Source organism: Rhinopithecus roxellana, chromosome 12, assembly GCF_007565055.1.
Source record: "Rhinopithecus roxellana isolate Shanxi Qingling chromosome 12, ASM756505v1, whole genome shotgun sequence".
In the NCBI taxonomy this organism is placed as follows: Eukaryota; Metazoa; Chordata; class Mammalia; order Primates; family Cercopithecidae; genus Rhinopithecus; species Rhinopithecus roxellana.
In genome coordinates, this window is record NC_044560.1 from 56798347 (window position 1) to 56821825 (window position 23479).

The 23479-nt window shown below is 43.3% G+C and overlaps 1 protein-coding gene across 3 annotated transcripts in view; it reads right to left on the reverse strand.

Annotated features, from left to right (window-relative positions):
• ZFYVE9 (zinc finger FYVE-type containing 9) overlaps positions 1-17497 on the reverse strand; it is a 203573-nt gene extending 186076 nt beyond the window's left edge. For 2 of the 3 annotated variants that reach the window (XM_010372025.2, XM_010372039.2), the window contains exon 1: positions 16725-17130. The gene's annotated coding sequence lies outside the window, so the exon portion shown is untranslated. Of the gene's footprint in view, positions 1-16724; positions 17131-17479 lie in introns of those variants that run through there. The other variant, XM_030942771.1, reaches the window with a different exon arrangement.
• Positions 17498-23479: the final 5982 nt, after the last annotated feature.

The following is a 23479-nucleotide window of genomic DNA, read 5'->3' on the forward strand; positions in this document are numbered from 1 at the left end:
CCCAGTTACTCGGAAGGCTGAGGCAGGAGAAAAGCGTGAACCTGGGAGGTGGAGCTTTCAGTGAGTCGAGATGGCGCCACTGCACTCCAGCCTGGGCGACAGAGTGAGACTACATCTCAAAAAAAAAAGAAAAAAGAAAAACGTCATCAAAATCATCCTAACAATAATACCTAACATTTGCTTAATACATGTGGCAGCCATGGAGGTATGTCACGGATATCAACCTTTATGAAATAACTTTCCAACAAGCTTCTAGGTGCACAGTTAGCTGACAGCCTCCTACTGCACTCCCTTCAGGATGCCCAGCTTTCAAGCTGAAGTCACACTCTTCCTGGGCAGCCCCACCCAATGACTGCTCATAACATAGGCACTAAGGCCTGGCCATTTCTGTCCAATGCAGGACTCCTCTAATGAACAATTTTTGTTCGAGTCTTCACTGTGTTGTCTGAAACTCTGTCAGACCTGCATCTCACTCTGAGACTCTCCCTGACAACTGTGCCCCCTCTCCCTTTCCTTTCACAGAAGTCCTCTCCTACCTCATGTATCTCTTATATTCCTGCCTCAGCAGCTGCTTCCTGAAGGACTCAAACTGGCACAGCTGGTACCAGAAACTGAGAAAGCAGGAGGTAAGACAGGGCTTAGGAACTAGGTAACTTACTGCCTGACTGACAATGAAGATCTCATCCCAGGTAGTACGTGAGGCATGAGAGGCCCTGACACAAGCTGGTGGCCCAACTGTTAACACACAAGTTGTGACCTGGAAGAATGTTCCCAGAGAGGAACACTCAAACTGGTATAAAGATTCAGATATTTGGGAAGGGGAACACAAACATACAAGAACAATAGAGTTGGCTAGCTGTTAGACTGCCTTGGCTCCCTAGAAAGCAGCTAACAAACAACTGAAAACTAAGTGTGAAGGCCAGAGGGCTCTTTGATAGCTCATAAACAGGTCCTTATCACCTACCATGGAAGGCAGTAAAAGATGAAGAACAAACTCTGGATGGCTACAGACCACTGCTTCACGATGACTGAATGCTCAGCCAAGGCAGGCTTGTTATGCCAAGGTCAGGATCCTGGTTTAGAAAACCCAGAGGCCTGATAGACAGGTTAGGGATAGATGGTTGCCCCCAAAGATTGTCATTTCCAAATCCCTTGAACTCAGGGATGAGTTAGCACTCCCTGCTGTGCAGAAGCACACTTCAGAGGTCTGTCACCTGCAAGGCAACACAGGGGCTCCCTAAGGATCTGTCCCTATCTGCATTCTTGGATGCCATGATAATAGCTAGTGCTAACCCTGCCAAGGACATCTTGGACCTGATAAGGGAGAACAGAGACTATAATTCCCAAAAGAATGGCAAGAATTAGCCAGTGTAAGTAAACGAGCAGGACTGGCATAAACCACAGTGCTAGATTTTCAAGGTGCTCAATCAAGAAAGAAGGGACATTAGACTAAGGTCAAGTTTACTGGTTGAAAGGGGGGCTGTCTCCAGATATGAGAAATAACACTGTAGCAGGGACCTGGGAGATGGTGTAAACTTGCTGCCAGGGTGGCTCCTAGGAGTCTGGAGAAAATGATGGCCCAAACTAATTGAGGGTGAAATGACTGAATTGACATAGCAGAGAGCAGTGGACAGGATTAAAAGGCTCAGGAAAGTGGATATGATAGAGTTGTGTATACCATGTGAGGAGAGAAGATCATTCATCAAAGCCATCAGGAACATACTGATGAGAGAGGCACCAGCATCACTAAGAAGCTCAGTGGTGGCACTCCTCTAAAGGAAAGGCTCATTGATAGCAATAGGGGACAAGTGGTGGCACTTAAACACCAGAAGCTAGTGAACTGTTGCCATTATGATTCATGTCGAAAGACAGCCAATAAGACTCAACCTTCAGGGAGCTATGGAGACAGTTAAGAGAATATGGTGCAGGTTGGGCACAGTGGCTCATGCCTGTAATCCCAGCATACTCTGGGAGGCTGAGGTGGGTGGATCACCTAAGGTCAGGAGTTCAAGACCAGTCTGGCCAACACAATGAAAACCCCGTCTCTACTGAAAATACAAAAATTAGCTGGGTGTGGTAGTGGGCACCTGTCATCCCAACTACTGGGGAGGCTGAGGCAGGAGAATCACTTGAACCCGGGAGGTGGAGGTTGCAGTGAGTCGAGACCACACTACTGTACTACCGCCTGGGCAACAAAGTAAGACTCGATCTCAAAAGAAAAAGAAAAAAAGGAAAAAAAAACAGAATATGATGCCATAAGGAAAAAAACAGGTAGTCAAAATCATTGCTGCTTAATGCATATAATCAAAACAAGGCAAGAATTGGATAAGCAGGAGGCTGAAGGTGATTGCACCAATAAAAACCTACCATCCCTTTCCCAGTTCCTGAACCTGGGCCAGTTTTCAGATCTAGACTCATATATACATGTGTAAAATTACTCCCAAGTCCATCCTCAAAGGAACCTATGGCCATTTACTCAGGCAACTATAAAGTGGAGAAAGGAAAATACCCATCCCCTGGGTATAATCAAAACCAAAATTGTGTACCAGGGAGAGGTAAAGGGAATGGCAACGATTAGTGTCACCTTTAAGGATCTCAAAGATTCAAGGGCAGTAGTACCTAAATATATCTATTTAATGCAAAAGTCTGGCCCCTACAGGAACCAGCTGGATCTACCACAAACTCAAACAAGTAGCAACTATGACCACATTGCCATGCTAGATGCAGTATGTTTGTTACAGCAGATAAATATAGCTTTGGGTACATGGCATGCAGCCATTTGTATGGCAAATAAGTTCCTTTCTATCCTAATCAGAAAAGAGGATCAGAAACCGTTCACTTTCATGTGGAACAAACAATAAAATGCATTCATGGTTTTGCTTCGAGGCTGTTAACTTCACTCTATCATAATACAGTCTGCAGAGATCTGGACTCAAAACAGCACATAGATCCATTACGTCAGTGATATATGTTGATCTTGTAAGATGAGCAAGAGGTGGGTAGCATAGTGAAGGGCTTGGTGAGGGACATGTGTTCCAAAGAGGGTAAAGAAAAACCCTACAAATATTCAGGCATCTACCATTTCAGTGAAGTTTTAAGAGTCCACTGTTCGCAATCATGCCAACACATCCCCTCCAAAGCAAAAGACAAATTGCTGCATCTTGCATCCCCGACTACAAAAAAGGAAACACAATGTTTAGTAGGCTCCTTTAGATTCTAGAAGTAACACATTCTATACACAGGAATACCGCTGTGGCCCGTATACTGGTTGACATGAAAGGCTGCCAGTTTTGAGTAGAGGCAACAACTCTGCAGCAAGCCCAGGCTGTAGTGCAAGCAATACATATGCTGTTCAAAGTACCAATGGTGGGAAAAGATGTAGTGTAGAGTTTATAGCAAGGACGAGAATCAAAATGCAGGCCCCTAGAGTTCTGCAGGAAAGCCATGCTGTTAGAAAAACAGGTTCTGGTGTGCAACTGTGTCCTGTTAAGAGATAGAATGCTTCATCACTGGGCACCACGTGTCCAGACTTTCCATAATAAGCTGCATTCACTAGACTCGCCAGGTCATAAAGCCACGTGAGCACAGCAGCAATCCATTATAAGATAGGAATGGCATATCAAGGATCAAAATGAAACAAAACCAAAGGGCACAAGGAGACTGCTATAAGTGGGCAGCCAAGACTTCCCTGGCACCCACCACACAAGCACCCCTTCCTCAGTTCACATCTATAGCTGTTTGGTGTATCCTACATGACCCACTTAAGAAGGAGAAAAAAGCCAAAGTTTTGCTTACAAGTAGGTCAGCTCCGTATGTGAATGCAAACTGAAAAAAACAAGTTCATTATAGCCACACTTAGGTGTGACCTTGACAATGAAAAGGGAAAATCTTCTTAACAGATAGAACTTTGAGTAGTGCACCTGGTTATGAATTTTATGCAGAAAGGAAAGTGGCCTGGGGTGAGAATATATAAACTTATGGGCAGTGGCAAATAGACTGGCCAACTGGTTAGAGGCCTTTAAGGAGAAGGACAAGGGCAAGAGGTATGAGTGAAGGCAAATGAATGAACATATGGGAGTGGATGAAACGTATGAAAATCTTTGTTTCATGTGTTAACGCCCACCAGAAAGCATCCAATACAGAAGAGCCAATGAACAGCCAAGGAGACAAAATGACTCAACTAGCTGACATCGGTCACCCAGAGGTGGCAAGATGGGGACATAAATGGAGAGGTCACTGTGGCAGAAATAGAGATGGAAGCAGAGAAGGAGACATGGACTCCCATTTACCAAGGCCAACTCTGAACATCCAACCTATGAGCAACAAAGACCAACACCAAGCCCCCATATAGCATTATGCCTCAGGCAGACCAACAGACTATTAAGTGGCAAACTGACTACACTGTGCCTCTTCCATCTTGGATGGGCCAATGATTGATCTTTATAGGATTAGACACTTATTCCAGGTATAGATTTGCCTTTCCTGTCCACAGAGACCTAGCCAGTACCACTAAACACGGACTTACACAGTGCTTAATCAACAGACATGGAATCCAGCCAAGCAAATCACTTCACAGTGAAAGATTTGTGGCAGTAGGCCCATAACCATGAGCTCCAGTAGTTATATCCATAACAGCTCCATACAAAAGGACCCAGTCTTACAGAGTATTGGAATGGCCTGCTGAAGGTACAGCTAATGTATTAGCTCAGAGACAAAAATGGTGTGCTACCCTCTCGTATGCAGTACATGCACTGATTTAGAGCTAGGTTCCCAGTAAGAAGAATACATGGGTCTGAGAACTAAGAACTGAAAAGAGAAACAGCCCCTGCCATCATTCCCAATGATCTACTTTGTGCTTCCTATCTCTGCAATGTGGGGGCTCTATGGCGTTAGAAGTCCTGGTACCCAAACCGGGCACACTTTTGCCAGGAGACACAGGCAAAGGTCACAATGAACTACAAGTTACAGCTGCAGCTTGAATATTGGGTGTTCCTTGTGTCCAAGGACTAGAAAGCAGTAAGAGGAATGCCCATCTTGGCAAGATTAATTAACCCTCATCCTCAGGAGGAAGTAGGGCTGCTGTTACACAAAGAGAACAAGAAGGAACATGTGTGGGACTCAGATGATCCCTGCCCAGTTGTGACTATGAATGGACAAATGCAATCACTCCAGTCTGAGAAAGGTATGGTTCTCAGACTCTCAGAAATGAGGGTTTGGGTCATACCACTAAGTAAACAACCAACACCAGCAGAAATGATAGCTGAGGGCAAGGGCAATTTAGAGTACATAGTGGAGATGGCTCTAGAACCTTGTGGCTCTGAGACCAGCTACAGTGATGAGCCTGAAGCCTGTCTCACTAATGTCTTTCTACATTTCCTCCCTTGGAGGAGCTGCTCTCAGAAACTGTGAAGACATGGATCTGTGCATCACAAGAAATGGACTGTAGCAGTCACTTACTTGGATCTTCCTTCAAAAAAGAATTGCCATTCAGGTACAAGGAGTTTGGATAGCTAACAGCCTCCAGCTGCAGCGTGTCCAGAATTCATCTCAGCTTCCCAGTCATGACCATGCTCTCCTTGGGCAGCTCTAGCTGGTGACTAAACATGGTGGGTGTACTAAAATCTGGCCATTTCTGCCCATGCAGGACTCCTCTAACAGGCAATATGTGCTCTGAAGTTCCCAGTTAGGTTGACTGAGATTTTTTCAGATCTGCATCACAGATTGAGGCTCTCCCTAGCCAATTCTGCTTTCTCCCCATTTCCTTTCACAGGCATTCCACTCCATAAAACCTCTTGCACTACTATATCCATTTCAACGTCTCCTTCCCAGGAGACTTGAACCAATATACTACATAATTAGCTCTTTATGTGTATCACTTCATTTAACCCACTGATGTATTATTGTTAGTCCCATTTTACAGGTGAGAAAACTGAGGCACAAAGAAGTTATTAATTTGCCCAAGATCACAAAGTGAAAGGAGAATTAAATTTGAACCCAGTTTGACTCTGGAGCCTGTAATTTAATCACTATGCTAGAGGAGACAGGATATTGTCTTGTCATCTTTAGATATTAACAGTGATTATTCCGTGTAATTTTAAAGAGTAAAAGAGCAAAAGGATATACACTAGAGGAAAAGCTAGATTTTTGGCTAAATATAAAAAGAAATAATACTGCTAAAATTCTAATAATGTGCAGAACGAGCACCTTCAGGAAGTAATCAAGACCTATCATCTAAGAGTTCAAATAGTCTTGGATATGGTGAGGGTGAGACTTTAAAAAACAGATAAAAGTTGACCTACATCAGTAAAAGGTGTTAATTACTAAGTCCTGTGTGGAAAAAAGGGGTTCCACAACCAAGTAAGTTTGGGTAATACAGCCAGACACAGTGGCTCATGCCTGTAATCCTAGTACTTTGAGAGGCCGAGGCAGCTGGATCACCTGAGGTCAGGAGTTTGAGACCAGCCTGGCCAACATGGTGAAATCCCATCTCTACTAAAAATACAAAAATTAGCCAGACATGGTGGTGCATGCCTGTAATCCCAGCTACTCAGGAGCCTGAGGCAGGAGAATTGTTTGAATCTGGAAGGCGGAGGTTGCAGTTAGCCAAGGTGGCACCACTGCACTCCAGCCTGGGCAACAAGAGCAAAACTCCATCTCAGAAAAAACTGGGGTAATACATAGCTGAACAAAGTTAAACAAGTTTCTTCTACTCCTTAGTCTTTAGAATACTAATGTGCATTTGCAAACTTCTACCTGAGGGATATAGTAAGCTGAAAACCCAAACTTATTTGACTGAAGAACATTTCCTTGCTCCTAGGGAACATGCTTTAGAAATCCTGGATGGGCCTGGAGCGGTGGCTCATGCCTCTAATCCTAGCACTTTGGGAAGCCGAGACGGGCGGATCACTTGATGTCAGGAGTTCAAGACCAACCTGACCAACACGGTGAAACCGCATCTCTACTAAAAATACAAAAAATTAGCCAGGTGTAGTGGTGGGCGCCTGTAATCCCAGCTACTCAGGAGGCTGAGGCAGGAGAATTGCTTGAATCCAGGAGGCGGAGGCTGCAGTGAGCCGAGACCACACCGCTGCACTCCAGCCTAGGTGACAGAGCGAGATTCCATCTAAAAAAAAACACATATACACATAGACACATGACAAGATTCACAGGATGAAAAAAGAGTGTGGACTTTCCAGTCAGAGATATATGAGTTTGATATATAAGTTTGAATCATGGATGTGGGCTTAAGCTTAGGAAAATCAATAAAACTCTCCAAGCCTCAGTTTCCTCAGCTGTAAAATGCATAATAATACAATGATCTTATAATAGCCTTAGTAAGAGTTAGAAATAACATATGTGAAATACTTACCAGAAAGATGGCACACTACAAGGAAGGCTTTTATATTACACAAAAAGTAATACAAAGTAAAAGAATCAAGAAAAACTCCATAAACCTGGAATCATGGAAGAACCGGATGCAAAAATAGCAGTGAGGAATGATCAGCTTGGAACCAAATCATGACAGCTATATGCCAGGTTAAAGAAACTCAACCTTGCTTTTTAAACATTGAGCAGAAATTTCCAAGAGTGACCTCACAATAACTTCAAAAATAATTTTCAGCTACTACTACTAAAAAAAAAAAAAAAAAAAAGGGACAATTATCACCAGAATCACAAAAAGGCCTACATGATGTATTGTGAAGTTCAGGTTTCAAACTGGCAGTGTTTTATTTTAATTACCTTTTAGGGATTGTTTCTCCTGCTCAATTGAAAATGAAAAATGGAGACTGAAGCTCCCCTGTTGCCCAGGCTGGAGTGCTGTGGCACGATCTCGGCTCACGGCAGCCTCCCCTCCGGGTTCCCAGGTTCAAGCAATTCTTCTGCCTCAGCCTCCTGAGTAGCTGGAACTACAGGGGCCCACCACCACACCCAGCCAATTTTTGTATTTTTAGTAGAAACCGGGTTTCACAATATTGGCCAGGCTGATCTTGAATTCCTGACCTCAAGCGATCCATCCACCTCGGCCTCCCAAAGCATTGGGATTACAGGCATAAGCCACCGTGCCCAGCCCTATCTATCTATTTATCTAGCTATCTATCTACTTATTCAGAGATGAGGTCTCACTATGTTGCTCAGGCTGGAGTAGTGTGCAGTGGCTATTCTCAGACATGATCCCACTACTGATCAGGATGGGAGTTTTGAGCTGCTCCATTCCCATCCTGGGTCAGTTCACCCCTCCTTAGGCAACCTGGTGGTTTCCCACTTCCAGGAGGTCACCATACTGATGCCAAACTTAGTGCAGACACCGATCGGCATAGCACACTACAGCCCAGAACTCCTGGGCTCAGGCAATCTTCCTGTCTCAGCCTCCCAAGTAACTGGGACTACAGGCACATGCCACCACATCCAGTCAACGTATTTTAATAAAGAGAATTTTGATATAGACTCTGTTGGGCTATGAAACAAATCATAAAAACATGTACAATTTACTCTTTCTTCATTTTAATAAAATGAAATCTCACAGATAAACACCAAACCTTAATCATTAAAGGTTAGGAAAGAACCAAACCATATTGCAAACAGAAATGCATACTTTTTCATTAATCCTACCAAAAAGGCTCCAGAACTGCTGTTTTTTTAACTTTATATGGAAATTATGCCATCCAAAGGAACTAAAGGATTGTATAATAAACCAGAACAAGAATTTCAGCTCAAAATCACCACTACAGGCCGGGTGCGGTGGCTCACACCTGTAATCCCAGCACTTCGGGAGGCCAAAGAAGGTGGATCACGAGGTCAGGAGTTCAAGACCAGCCTGGTCAAGATGGTGAAACCCCATCTCTACTAAAAATACAGAAATTAGCTGGACATGGTGGCGGGTGCCTATAATCCCAGCTACTAGGGAGGCTGAGGCAGAAAACTGCTTGAATCCAGGAGGCGGAAGTTGCAGTGAGCCGAGATCATGCCACTGCACTCCAGCCTAGGCGACCGAGCAAGACTCCATCTAAAAAAAAAAAAAAAAAAAATCACCACTATAGATTCTAAAAGTGAACTTAAGCAGGAAAATACTGTGGGTGATCCACTGCATGTAGAATGAAGGTCTAAAACTTGCACTTTGTTTACTCACACAGTGGTTCCCTGTAGTATTTCCTAACTGGTTTGAAAAAACTTAAGAAAGATTAGCAAGTAATTACTGCTGACTTTGAACTATGTCCTAAAAAACCTCATAGGGAGGCTTTAATACCTTGAATGAGTAACCAAAACATTGGGTAATATTCTACATATAAGACAGACAATCACATTTGTATTTATATAAAATTATGTATCATTGAGAGGTAATGGCGAGTCTTAAAATCTGTCATGCCTGACTGCCTAGAAATGTTAATATGAAACTGGACTGTAAATTTTTAGAAATGCTTCAGCAGAGTTAAAGAAAAACTAAACTTAGGCATTACAATTGCCTTTTCTTAAGAAATATTCATATTGCCTGGGCACAGTAGCTCGCCTGTAATCCCAGCACTTTGGGAGTCCGAGGCAGGCGGATCACAAGGTCAGGTGTTCAAGACCAGCCTGGCCAGCACAGCGAAACCCCATCTCTACTCAAAATACAAAAATTAGCAGGGCGTAGTGACAGGCGCCCGTAGTAAAAGCTACTCAGGAGGCTGGGTCAGGAGAACTGCTTCACCTGCGAGGCAGAGGTTACAGTGAGTCGAGATCATGCCACTGCACTCTAGCCTGGTCGACAGAGCGAGAGTCTATCTCAAAACAAAACAAAACAAAACAAAAAAATTCATGTTAAGGCTGGGCACAGTGGATCACGCCTGTAATCCCAGCACTTTGGGAGGCCAAGGCAGGCAGATCACTTGAGGTCACTTCGAGACCAGCCTGGCCAACATGGTGAAAGCCCGTCACTACTAAAAATACAAAAATTAGCCAGGCGTGGTAGCGCGCACCTGTAGTCACCGCTACTAGGGAGGCTGAGGCGGGAGGATTGCTTGAACCGGGGAGACAGAGGTTGCAGTGAGCCAAGACTGAGCCACTGCACTCCTGCCTGGGTGACAGAGCAAGACTCCATCTCAAAAAGAAAAAAAGAAAGAAAGAAAAAAATATTCATATTAATAGAAGACAGCCTTTTATATAGCTGAAGTCCTCACAGCACCATTCCTATCACCACCCAATGTGGTTAATCAGTTCCATCCACCAGAGTTCACTGTTTACTAAATAGGAAACTAGAAAGTTTACAGCTATTTTTGTTTGTTTGTTTGTTTTTGAGATGAAGTTTCACTCTTCTTGCCCAGGCTGGAGTGCAATGGTGCAGTCTTGGCTCACTGCAACCTCCACCTCCGCAGTTCAAGTGATTCTCCTGTCTCAGCCTCCCAAGTAGCTGAGATTACAGGTATCTGCCACCATGCCCGGCTAATTTTTGTATTTTCAGGAGAGATGGGATTTCACTATATTGGCCAGGCTGGTCTTGAACTCCTGATCTCAGGCTATCTGCCCACCTCAGCCTCCCAAAGTGCTGGGATTACAGGCATAAGCCACCGTGCCTGGCCTACAGCTTTTATCCTCATGCCAAAAACATTCCTTATCATCAAAGAATCTGGCAATGTATCTGCAAGTAAAAGCTTCAACAATTTACCTAATGACTGTAAATAAAAGTTATTAACCAAGAGCATGGTGGCTCATGCCTGTAATCCCAGCACTTTGGGAGGCTGTGGGTTGATCATTCGAGGTTAGGAGTTCCGGACCAGCCTGGCCAACATAATGAAACCTCGCTTCTATTTAAAAAAAAAATTAAAAAGTTATGAACCGCCAATAGAGCCTTACATTACCACTTCACACTCACTAGGATGGTTATAATAAAAAAAACAGATAACAAGTGTTGGTGAGGATGTGAAGAAATTGGAACCTTCATACAATGCAGGTGGAATATAAAAAGGTGCAGCTACTTTGTAAAAACAATCTGATAGTTTCTCGAAAGGTTAAACATACAGCTACCATTTGGCCCAGGAATTCCATCCCTATAAATACCCAAGAGAAATGAAAGCATATTTCCACACAATCATTTGCACATGAATGTTAACAACATTATTTATAGTAGCCAAAAAGTAGAAAGAACCCCAACTGATGAATAAATAAAATGTGGTATTTCCATACAATGGAATATTATTCAGCAATAAAAAGAAATGAAGTATTGACACTTGCTACTGAACCCTAAAACTATTATGCTAAGTAAGAGAAACCAGTCATATATCGTATGATTCCACTTACACGAAATGTCCTGAATAGATAAGCAAACCCATAGAGGCAGAAAGTAATGGCTGCCTAGGGCTAGGAGGATTAGGGAGATCCTGGGAGTGACTGTTAATGGCTACAAATTGCTTTTTGGAGTGATTAAAATGTTCTAAAATTAGAGAGCAGTGATGTTTGCACAACTCTGTGAATACATAATACTGTTCTAAACTTTTTCCGTTCCGTAAATGGGCTATTTACCATAATTTAAAAGAAAAATACAAGTACTACTTAATTTGTAAAACAGAAAATACTTTATGCATTGAGTATCCCTTATCTAAAATACTTGGAACCAGAAGCATTCCGGACAGAAGCATTTGGGACAGATTAGAATTGTGACGCAAATCTAAACACAAAATTCATTTGTTTCATATATACCTTATACACATAGCCTAAAGATAATTTTATACACTCTTTTTAATAATTTTGTACATGAAACAAAGTTTTGACTATTCTGATTGTGATCCATCACACGAGGTTAGGCGTGGAATTTTCCACTTGTGACATGATGTCAGTGCTCAAAAAGTTTTGGATCTTTGAGCATTTCGAATTTCAGAGTTTTGGATTAGGGATGCTCAACCTGTAAAAACAGCACTTTTCACATTATTTTATTAAATAAAATTTACCATTATAAAGCACAAGGTATTCTACTAACCCCATAACCAAATACTAATTCTACTGACACCTTGGTTCCTCTGTAATTTAGCAATCTCTAATAGTTCAAAATTGGATCCTGCTGATTTTACTTATTATTAGTAAACTATATAAATAATTAACAATCTGGCCGGCCTGGTGGCTCACGCCTGTAATCCCAGCACTTTGGAAGGCTGAGGCGGGCAGATCATGAGGTCAGGAGATGGAGACTATCCTGGCTAACACAGTGAAACTCCGTCTCTACTAAAAATACAAAAAAATTAGCCAGGTGTGATGGCAGGCACCTGTAGTCCCAGCTACTTGGGAGGCTGAGGCAGGAGAATGGCGTGAACCCGGGAGGTGGAGCTTGCCGTGAGCCAAGATCCCGCCACTGCACTCCAGCCTGGGTGAAAGAGCGAGACTCTGTCTCAAAAAAAAACAAAAAAACAAACAAACAAACAAAAACAAATTAACAATCTTTCAAGCTCTTTTTTCAAAACTCAAGAGAAATATATTTTCCACTTCCAGAGTCCAGATTTAACAGGACTCATGGGACTGAACTCTGATTTCCCCATTATATCATTTAATACTTACAATAATCCTGTAAGGTGACCATTATCAGTTACATTTTATAAAAAAGTAAATTGAGACTTAAAGAGGGTTAAGAAACTTGTCCAAGGTTATAAGATAAGACTGACAGGCTATTAAATCTAGTTCTTGCCTACTGTAGTTTATAAGGAAAAGTCTATGTTCTGAAAACAGTTCTTAAGTAAATTTAATAAATTGCGAGTTTTTTGAAAACTAAATATATGAACTATTTCTATTTAGTGCCTGCAACTATATATTTTCCAATGATTATTATATACAGTTGTCTCTCTGTGTCTGTGGAGGATTGGTTCCAGGAACCCACAGGATACCAAAATCTGTGGATGCTCAAATCCCTTATATAAAATGGCACAGTATTCGCATATAACCTATGCATATCCTCCTGTATACTTTAAATCATATCTAGATTACTTACAATGCCAAATACAATGTAAGTGCTATGCAAATCAACTGTTATACTGTCTTGGGTTTTTATTTGTATCATTTTTATTATTGTATGATTACTTTTGTGTGTGTGTGTGTGTGTGTGTGTGTGTGTGTGTGTGGATATTTTTGAGCCTTGGTTGGTAGGCCCCACAGATACAGAGGTCTGACTGTACCAAGAATGTTGCTCTATATAATGCAGGTCAAGTATACACAAGTAAAATTAAAGATCAATGTAAAACACTGAAAATAAATAATTTGCAACAAGTATACCCTATACAAAGGGAATATTAATTTATTGGCTAAAACTGAAATGGAAAATATACTAAGATCAAAATTGTTTTCCATAAAAAATTCGAAAGAATTCCAAAAGTAGACAGTCTAAAAAAAATAAAGCCACCAAGTTTTAAGTCACGCAGAAATCCCAATGCCTGATTTTTGTTTTTCCCAAAAGGAAGAAAGAAATGTACATTTATTGAGCACCTCCTGCATGACAAACACTGAGCTAATTGCTTTCGGTTACTTTTATCTCATGGAACCTGTTCTACTTTGCTGGGAGGGGTAGTGTTACTCCAATAGTACATAAGAAACTCAGAATCTAAATGTCACATTGCTCTAAGAGGTGTAGTAAGGATTCCTGCTCACATCCGACTCCATACTCTGTACCACATTATGCAATTAGCAACCATAAAACACACATATATACACCATCCCTTCAGGAACATAAGAACTTAAGCTAAAATCCAGGCAATTATCTTTTAAACAAGCTTTGTGCCTTGCAACTAGTCTGTGGCTAGCACGTTAACAAGGTGCCAAGTAAAAGTTTACTGAATGGAATGAACGGTGGTGGTAGCTTAGCAACAGAGGAAAGAATTACCATCTCTACTCACTCTACCTTTCTAAAGGAGTTAATAAGGAACTATCACCAGGCAAAATAAACAATTATTTCCTTAAACAAAACACTGAATCAGGAATTGGAAGAGAAAGGATTAATCATATATAAAAATTATTATCAATGTCCTTAAAGGGCAAGATGAGACACAGACACCTTAAACAGAGATTTAGTACGTTCCACTCAATTACAACACTTGTCTAACCTACCTTGTAACAGTTAATTAAAGGTATTCTGCTTCCACAGGACAAGTTTAGTAGAGCCCTTGGTCATTTTTGTGTTTCCCAGAATACCTACAACAGGACCTGGCACTTAAAAGCCAAAACTGCATACAAATATTTTACAGATTATAATACCTTTTCAGATGTATTTATCCTAAAAGCCTTGCAAGGTAAGCATAATAACAGAAGTATATGCATTTTACAGACAATGACATTGGTGTCTATTAAGTGCCAAAGTAAATGACGAGGTGTTCTTCTATCACACCTCAGCTATCACAGGAGGCTCTCAATAAATGGCTGCTGGTTGGATCAGCTGTCCCTCAAAATATCATTTTTCTTTCTAAGATTATTTACTACAAGAAATGACATCCTTTGAGCTGGAGCTGCAAGGAAGTGGGAAAAAAAAAAAAAAAGAAATGACTATTGCCACTAAAGATTTGTAATTTTGCTAGAAAACAGACACCTTCCTTCGGCTCAGCAAGGTTAGTTAATTTTAAATTTACTGTATCAGTGATTCTCAAACTTCAGGAGGCCTAAGAATCAGGGAGACTGACAAAAATAAAGTTCTTTGGGCCATCGTCATCCCTAGAATTTCAATTCAAGGGACCAAGAATCCACATATTACATATAATACCTATGTTATATATATAACAAGCACTCTCAACTGATTCTAATGTTGGTGGTCTTTAGGGACACACTGAGAACTGTATTCGACTGTATTCGAACACAGTTCGAATTTGAAATGCATTTGAACGGAGTCTCGCTCTGTTGCCCAGGTTGGAGTCAGTGGCCCAATCTTGGCTCACTGCAACGTCTGCCTCCCGGGTTCAAATGATTTCATGCCTCAGCCTCCAGAGTAGCTGGGGCTACAGGTGCGTGCCACAACGCCCGGCTAATTTTTTTATTTTTAGTAGAGACGGGGTTTCACCATATTGGCTAGGCTGGTCTTGAACTTCTGACCTCGTGATCCACCTGCCTTGGAGAGGAGCATCTTGCTTACATTGCCCAGGCCGGACTGGAACTCCTAGGATCAAGGGGTCCTCCCAATTCAGCCTCCCTAGTAGGCCTAGCCATCACACTTTGCCTGAATTAAGGCTTTTAAAAATCTAAATTAACCTACCAAAATAACTGGTAATCAAGCTAATAATTAACAGAAATCTGACAAAAACAATGCAAGCCTACAGCATGTAAGACAGTAGATCTTCAAAAACGTGTACCATGCCAAACTTTCTCCCTACATGGAGACCCCATGCTGCATAGAAAGTTAAGTTAGGGATCTTTTAGGTAGTTATCCATATTCTTCTGTTTCAATTGATTCAACTGTGGTTCCAATGTAATCTTGTAAAACATTTTTATAGGTCCTATACAAATGGCAATGTAAAATGGAGCAGTCAGATAATTTTAAACCTAATATACAGAAATAATTTTAAAAATCATTGTCAGTACAAGCCCATTATAAACCTGTACTGTTTACAATCTGTGAGATTATGGGTGATTTCTCCTATTATTATTTATTAAGAGCCAACACGGTACCTTTCTATACTTTCCAAATTTTCTACAATAAGCATATTTTTTCATGATTATAAAAGTTTTGCAAGTACCTATAAGTCTTATAACTTTCACATACATAACAGGAAAACAGAAATAACCTGTAATCACATTTCTCACAAAACACAAATATCTGACTTACGGTATCAAACTGTAAGTACTAACATTTTCCAACATTAATATGAGAACAAATCATTTTATTTCTAAAATTTAGCATGTGTCCCATTTCCTTCAGGTATTTATTAGGGTAGCTGGCACTTAAAGAGGACTTAAAATCCTCTTGCCAACCATTATCTGGATCTCTTTAAGTGGAACATTTTTATACCAAACACTGAAGCATAAAAATATTTCCTCTGGCGGCGGCGGGGGCGGGGGGGACAGACCTTTGTAAAAGACGTTTTTATAACTGTGAGTGTTTATCTAGAAAACTTAGCATCGCAAAGATGCGATGGGGCTTTCTCCAAGGCAGACCACGCTTAGAGACAAGATATAATACAAGGAGGCCGGGCTGAGCAACCGGCAGGTGATGAAATTTCACCTCAAATAAGACGCAAAAGGTTGTTTTCGAGCAAGTCAGATCCATGAATGACACTCTAGGAGTACCACGGGCTCTCTTGGTCCCGCACTCTCTGCACCCCAATTCTCACCCTGGCCTTCTTCTCCTCCCCATTCCCCCGCCACTACCGGGATTCTGAGGTACTCGGTATGGGACGCGGGGAAGCCAAAGCTGTTTGCAAACAGGCGTCATCTACCTCCCTCTGGGATGTACGTGCAGGGCCCGGGCTAAGAGGCTGCGCTCGGCCTGGGCCCATGCAAACCCGAAAGGCGGCCGTGCTCCTGCCGGCCCCCAGCTCCACACACCCGGCCGCGCCGGAACCGAGGCCGGGGCGAGGGCTTCCCAACGGCACAGGGCCTAGTCGCCCCCCCACGGCCTTCAGCCTCCCGGGAGACGCGGGCAAAAAGGGCTGGGGCCCCAGGACCGCAGGGTGGGGGAGGCGGCCGCAGTGGCAGGACGCCCCGTCCGCCCGGCCCGAGGGCTGCCGCCAAGACCCCCACAGGCGGCGGGAGGCCGGCGAGCCCCGGACCGCGCCGCGCCACACTACACTCACCTCGAGCAGCGGCCGCCTCCGCTTCAGCATGGCCAGGGGGGTCGTCCCTGAGCCGAAAGCCTCCTCCGGAGGGCACCGGCGCGGCCCCAGGCGCCGCCGCGAAACCTCCCACTCCTGTAGGAGCTGCGGTAGCTGCGGCTGCGGCTGCTACTGCTACAGCTGCTGAGGCCCGGCACCCGCCCAGCCGCATCAGCGCCCGGGCCGCGGCAGCCACGCGGATCCCGGAGGAGCGCCGCCGAGCCAGGCCGGGGGCGCAAGCCTGCGGCGGGACGACCGAGGTGCAGCAGGCGGGGATCCTCAGCGAAGCCTCCAGCGTCGGCTGGCCGCTCCTGCCGCCGGCGCCGCTGGGCCACAGCGCCCCCTGGACCCCACGTCCGGCTACGGCGTCGGGACTGCGGCGGCCGCGCCGGGCACGAGCCGCAGGGAACGCTAAGGAGCGCGGCCTGGGGGCGGCGAGGGCCCCGTGCTCCCTGCGCAGACCGCGGCCCGCGGCCGGCCGCGGACTCCACTTCCCGGGAACCGGAAGCCCCTCAGTTCCCACCAACCCTTGACGTTCCCCGCCCCCCGCCAGACCCGAGCACCTTTTCCTTCTCTCCCGAAGGTACGTGAACGTTCTTGTCACTCGGACCCGCACCTGAGAGCAGGAATGTAAGGGAATCCCTTCGTTTGTCTCTCACGGCTTCGGGAGTGGCGGGGAGACCCCCTTCTAATCCCTTTAATGCGTCTGGATGAAAGAAGAGTGAACCAGAACAAACCTTTTTTTCAAACATACACACACTCCTCTCCCAAAACAGACGAAGGAATTGTCTTTGACCTTAACTTTTTTTTTTTTATCTATTGTGTAGATCATTACAGAAATTTTCTACAGATACCAACCAAACCCTTAACACCTAAACCACCACCCCCACAAAACAAAAATGAAAATATATATGTATACATATGCCCAGCCAGAGAAGAGAATAGCCAACGGGTTGTCCTGAAATTCATAAACAACTTAAAGGTAAGCAAAGAATCACCCATCTTTTACTAATACCCTCCCCGTCCCAGCCTCTTCTCTCCCACCTCCACCCCTCATCCCAGCCGAATCCTAGTAAGGCTCTGAAGGAAGGAAATTATTACACAGTGGGGGCTATGGAATCATTCTGTTTACAGATGCCCCATATTTGATCCCAATCAGCCTCTAGGGTGCAAACGTCAGAACCAAAATCAAACAAGACTGTCAAAGGGGAAGTAGGGAAAGATAATTCTCCAAATCCTCTGATCCCCAAATTTTTCAAATACACTTTTTTAACAGAGTGGTGGTATACTAGAATGTGTAGTGACTTTGGTGTCAGACGCATACCGACACTACCAGTTCCAGTTCTGTCATCTATAGCTTTATGACCCTGGGCAAGTTATGTAACATTTTTGAACCTCAGTTTTCTCCTGCCTGCCTTGCTGGTTGTTGTGCAGATTGGAGGTAAAGAGACTGGCCCACAGAAGATACTCAATAAATGCTAGTTCCAATTTGTATTGGTTCCAGTTCTTTTTCTTAGGCTCAATTTTGTACTCATCTGTTTTTGTTTCTCATTCTCTCTCTCTCTCTCTCTCTCTCTCTCTCTCTGTGTGTGTGTGTATGTGGGTGTGTAAGTGTATTCCTATCAAAAGGTGAATGCTCCATTCTTCATCCTCCCTAGTCTGGGTGCGACTTCCCTAAATTTCACTAATGGGTTTATGTAACACCCCTCCATAGAAGAATAGAGCCTCATACACTGAATCCTATGACATTCTATTGTACAGCAGATATCAGCATGCAACCAGTATTTTTAATGTATAAAAAATGTTATAAGGCAATCTCACCTTACCTTAGGTTATGGCCTAATGATGATAAATAATAGTGAGAAACTACAGGAATCATTCATTTAATAATTGAGCAGCCACCACAGAGAAGCTGTCACCTAGTAGCTCTCTTAATGAAAGCTGTTCCTGTATAATCCTAAGTGTGCCTTTGCCACATACTCCTGAGTCACAAAAAAATCACTATACCCTTTCTATAACAAGAGAAACTGGGGCTCTAAGGGAAACCATGATTCATCCTCACAGTGATTATATGAGTTAGGTGCTATGCTACCACCATTTTACATGTGAAATACATCCAACCTAAGGAAAAGCTGTAAGTAGACCCTGAGATTCCCTTCAGTCCTCAACCTGATGCCCCAACAGTCCTTTCAGCAATATTAAGAAAATGCTGTAAGGGTCATTTGTTGCTAAAAAATTTTCAGTCAAGAGAAATGGGCCCTTCTACTGATTGAGATTATTAGCGCTGTAACCTAATATTAGCACTGTATTTTTCATGCCTAGATCACTGCCACCACAGGAAACCTGCATTTGTTTATGAATAATCATGCAACCCAGGGCATAGCTACTACATGAAGAAGATGATTCATTTGTTCCCAAGACCAGTTTCCTCTTGCTTCACACTTTCTCTCCTTGTTGCTGAAAGCAACTGCCTTTATCATCACCACCTCCTCCCCGATCAGAGTAGTCCACTTTAAATCCTTTCATATTCTACAATTTCATTCCATCGTTTTCAGTTTGCCTTCTGCTCCTAAAATGTCTCTCACCTGTTTTCCTCTCTTCTACTATAAATCTCTTGTTCATTTTAATCTACTTTGGCCTTCTGTCAATTGATTTGGCTACCCTACTCTCAATTTTGCATTGATTTCCACTATTAGCTAGCAACTGTAAAATGTCTCTCTATTCCCAACCTGGAAGACCTCCCCACTTTTCATTTTTATACTGTCTACATCCTGTAGAAAGCCAATATTCTAAGAATGTTTTTTTCAACAGAATTTAAGCTCTAGCACCCCAAGCAAAATATTCTTTGCTCTTTAAAATTAGTTTTTAAAATTCAGGCCAAAAAGATACCCGTTTCCTGACTTGGTGAATGGCACCATCATCCACCCAGGTGCCCAAGCGAAAAATCTTGGATTCATTCTTAACTCTTGCTTCTCTCTCCTGGGCAAGTAGTTACAAAGCCTGATAAATTTTACTTTTTTGCTTTTTAAATTTCTCTTCTCCTGTCCAACTCCACTGCCACTCACTTTGGTCTAGTAAATATGCTCAATAAATTATAGGTGAACTGAATGAAAAAAGGAAGAAGGAATGAATGCATATTCTATTTGGATATAAGAGTAAATACTGGCTGGGCGCAGTGGCTCATGCCTGTAATCTCAGCACTTTGGTAGGCCAAGGCATGTGGATCACCTGAGGTCAGGAGTTCAAGATCAGTCTGGCCACCATGGTGAAAACCCATCTCTACAAAAATACAAAACTTAGCCAGGCATGATGGCGAGTGCCTGTAATCCCAGCTTCTCGGGAGGCTGGGGCAGGAAAATCACTTCAACGTGGGAGTCAGAGGTTGCTGTGAGCCAAGATCGCACCATTGCACTCCAGCCTGAGCAACAGAGCAAGACTCAGTCTCAAAAAAAAAAAAAAGTAAATACTGTATAAAAGTTTGTTTAAAGGAAGGCACAAAACCCCTTCCATGCTCCTATTAACCCTTGTGCTTCCTAATTTGTAACTACTCATCACTGTAGAGTCAGTATCTATTTACTTATATGTCTCCATTGCCAAATTGTAAGCCCCTGTGGGATGGGTTCAGTGTTTGATTCATATCTGTGTCCCGAGAACCAGTCTCAGCACAAAGTACACCCCAGAGAATGTTAAGCTGAACTGAACCTCCCTCATCAGACTGTAGATACCTGCATCCCACATGCTCAGTGACTTTTTTAGGACTTTTCCCTTAAATTTCAGGGCCCACAAAAAATAAGACTCCCGGCCGGGCACGGTGGCTCACACCTGTAATCCCAGCACTTTGGGAGGCTGAGACTGGCAGCTCACGAGGTCAGGAGATCAAGACCATCCTGGCCAACATGGTGAAACCCTGTCTCTACTAAAAATACAAAAATTAGCCAGGCATGGTGGTGTGTGCCTGTAATCCCAGCTACTCAGGAGGCTGAGGCAGGAGAATTACTTGAACCTAGGAGGCGGAGGTTGCGGTGAGCTGAGACCATGCCAGTGCACTCCAGACTGGGCAATAGAGTGAAACTCTGTCTCAAAAAAAAAAAAAAAGGTACCAGGCATGGTGGCAAGAGCCTGTAGTCCAGGCGACTTGGGAGGCTGAGGCAGGAGGATCGCTTGAGCCCAGGAATTTGAGGTTACAGTAAGCTATGATTGCCCCACTACACTCCAGCCTTGGAGACAGAGTGAAACCCTGCCTCTAAAAATAAAAAAAATTATTTTTAAAAAATTAGCAAAGCAGTTTTCATTCTAGGAAATGAGGATATGTAACTAATCAAATACATGGACAAAGATATATGCAAAAATATGTTAATTATAGGTTTTACTGTAAGTTTATAACATAATGTGAGGAAAACCCTAAATAAATTAAGTAAATTAAAATGCCTCCACATGCCAGGCACCGTGACCCAAGCCTGTAATCCCAGCACTTTGGGAGGCCAAGGTGAGTGGATCATCTGAAGTCAGGAGTTTGAGATCAGCCTGGCCAACATGGCAAAACCCCATCTCTACTGAAAATACAGAAATTAGCCGGGCATGGTGGTGTGTGCCTGTAATCCCAGCTACTCAGGAGGCTGAGGCAGGAGAATTGCTTGAACCTGGGAGGCAGAGGTTGCAGTGAGATGAGATCATGCCACTGCACTCCAGTCTGGGCAACAAGAGGGAAACTCCATAAAAAAAAAAAAAAAAAAAAAAAAACACACACAAAAAAAAACACTGTACACAAAGAAGTATTATGCATCCATTAACAATTGTTTTTAAATAATTTTAAATACTGAAAACTGCTGATGATTCAATATCAAGTTAATAAAAAACAGTATTAAGTAAAAAAAGACTATTATCCCAATTATGTGCTTTTTATATTTACAAAATATATAAATATGATACTTAGAAGGAAATAGTTCAAAATGTTATATGTTTGTGGAATTTTTTGATTTTTTAATTTTGGAATAATATCAGATTTAAAGAAAAGTTGCAAAAATAGTACCCCAAAATCCCACATACTTTTCACCCATATCTAACCACATTTGCTTCATCACTCTCTGTCTCTCACTCTTGCTCTATGTTTTTTCCATCTCTATAGAGAGATATAGATATTGTATTAGTCTGTTCTCAAGCTGTTATGAAGAAATATCTGAGACTGAATAATTTATAATGAAGAAGTTTAATTCACTCACGGTTCTGCATGGCTGGGGAAGCCTCAGGAAACTTACAATCATGGCAGAAGGCACCTCTTCACAGGGCAGCAGGAGAGAGAATGAGTGCCAAACAAAGGGGAAAGCCCCTTATAAAATTGTCAGATCTCATGAGAACTCACTATCATGAGAACAGTGTGGGGAGGGAGAACTGCCCCCATGATTCAATTATCTCCACCTGGTCCCACCCTTGACACAGGATTTTTTTTTTTTTTTTTTTTTTGAAATGGAGTCTCACTCTGTTGCCCAGGCTGGAGTACAGTGGCACCATCTCAGTTCACTGTAACCTCCACCTCCCGGGTTCAAGCGATTCTGCCTCAGCCTCCCAAGTAGCTGAGATTACAAGCATGCACCACCATGCCCGGCTAATTTTTTTAGTTTTTTAGTAGAGATGGGGTTTCACCATATTGGCCAGGCTGGTCTCAAACTCCTGAACTTGTGACCCGCCTGTCTCGGCCTCCCAAAATGCTGGGATTACAGGTATGAGACACCTCCCCTGGCCATGACACAGGATTATTACAATTCAAGATGAGATTTCAGTGGGGACATAGCCAAACCATATCAGATGTATAAAGAGGCTATTGTAATTTTTTTTTTTTTTCTGAGACGAAGTCTCGCTCAGCCGCCCAGGCTAGAGTGCAGTGGTGCGATCTTGGCTCACAGCAACCTCTGCCCTCTGGGTTCAAGTGATTCTACCTCAGCCTCCCAAGTAGCTGGGACTACAGGCGCATACCACCAAGCCCAGCTAGTTTTTGTATTTTTAGTAGAGAAGGCGTTTCACCATGTTGGCCAGGATGGTCTCGATCTCTTGACCTTGTGATCCGCCTGCCTTGGCCTCCCAAAGTGCTGGGATTACAGATGTGAGCCACTGTGACCAGCCTAATTATTATTATTTTTTTTATTTTTTTATTTTTTTATTTTTTATTTTTTTTTTGAGATGGGGTCTCGCTCTGTCCACCAGGCTGGAGTGCAATGGCGCTATCTCGGCTCACTGCAAGCTCCACCTCCCGGGTTCCCGCCATTCTCCTGCCTCAGCCTCCCGAGTAGCTGGGACTACAGGCGCCCGCCACGGCGCCCGGCTTTTTTTTTGTATTTTTAGTAGAGACGGGGTTTCACCGTGGTCTCGATCTCCTGACCTTGTGATCCGCCCGCCTCGGCCTCCCAAAGTGCTGGGATTACAGGCGTGAGCCACTGCGCCCGGCCTATTATTATCATTTTTAAGAGACACTGTTGCTCTGTTGCCCAGGCTGGAGTGCAGTGGTGCAGTCACAACTCACTGCAGCCTTGAACTCCTGGGCTCAAAGAACCCTCTTGCCTCAGCCTCCTGAGTAGCTGGGACTGCAAGCATGCACCACCATACCTGGCTTATTTATTTATTTATTTATTTATTTATTTATTTATTTATTGGTAGAGGAGAGGTCTTACTGTGTTGCTTGGGCTAGTCCCAAACTCCTGGCCTCAAGCAATCCTCCTGCCTCAACCTCCCAAAGTACTGAGATT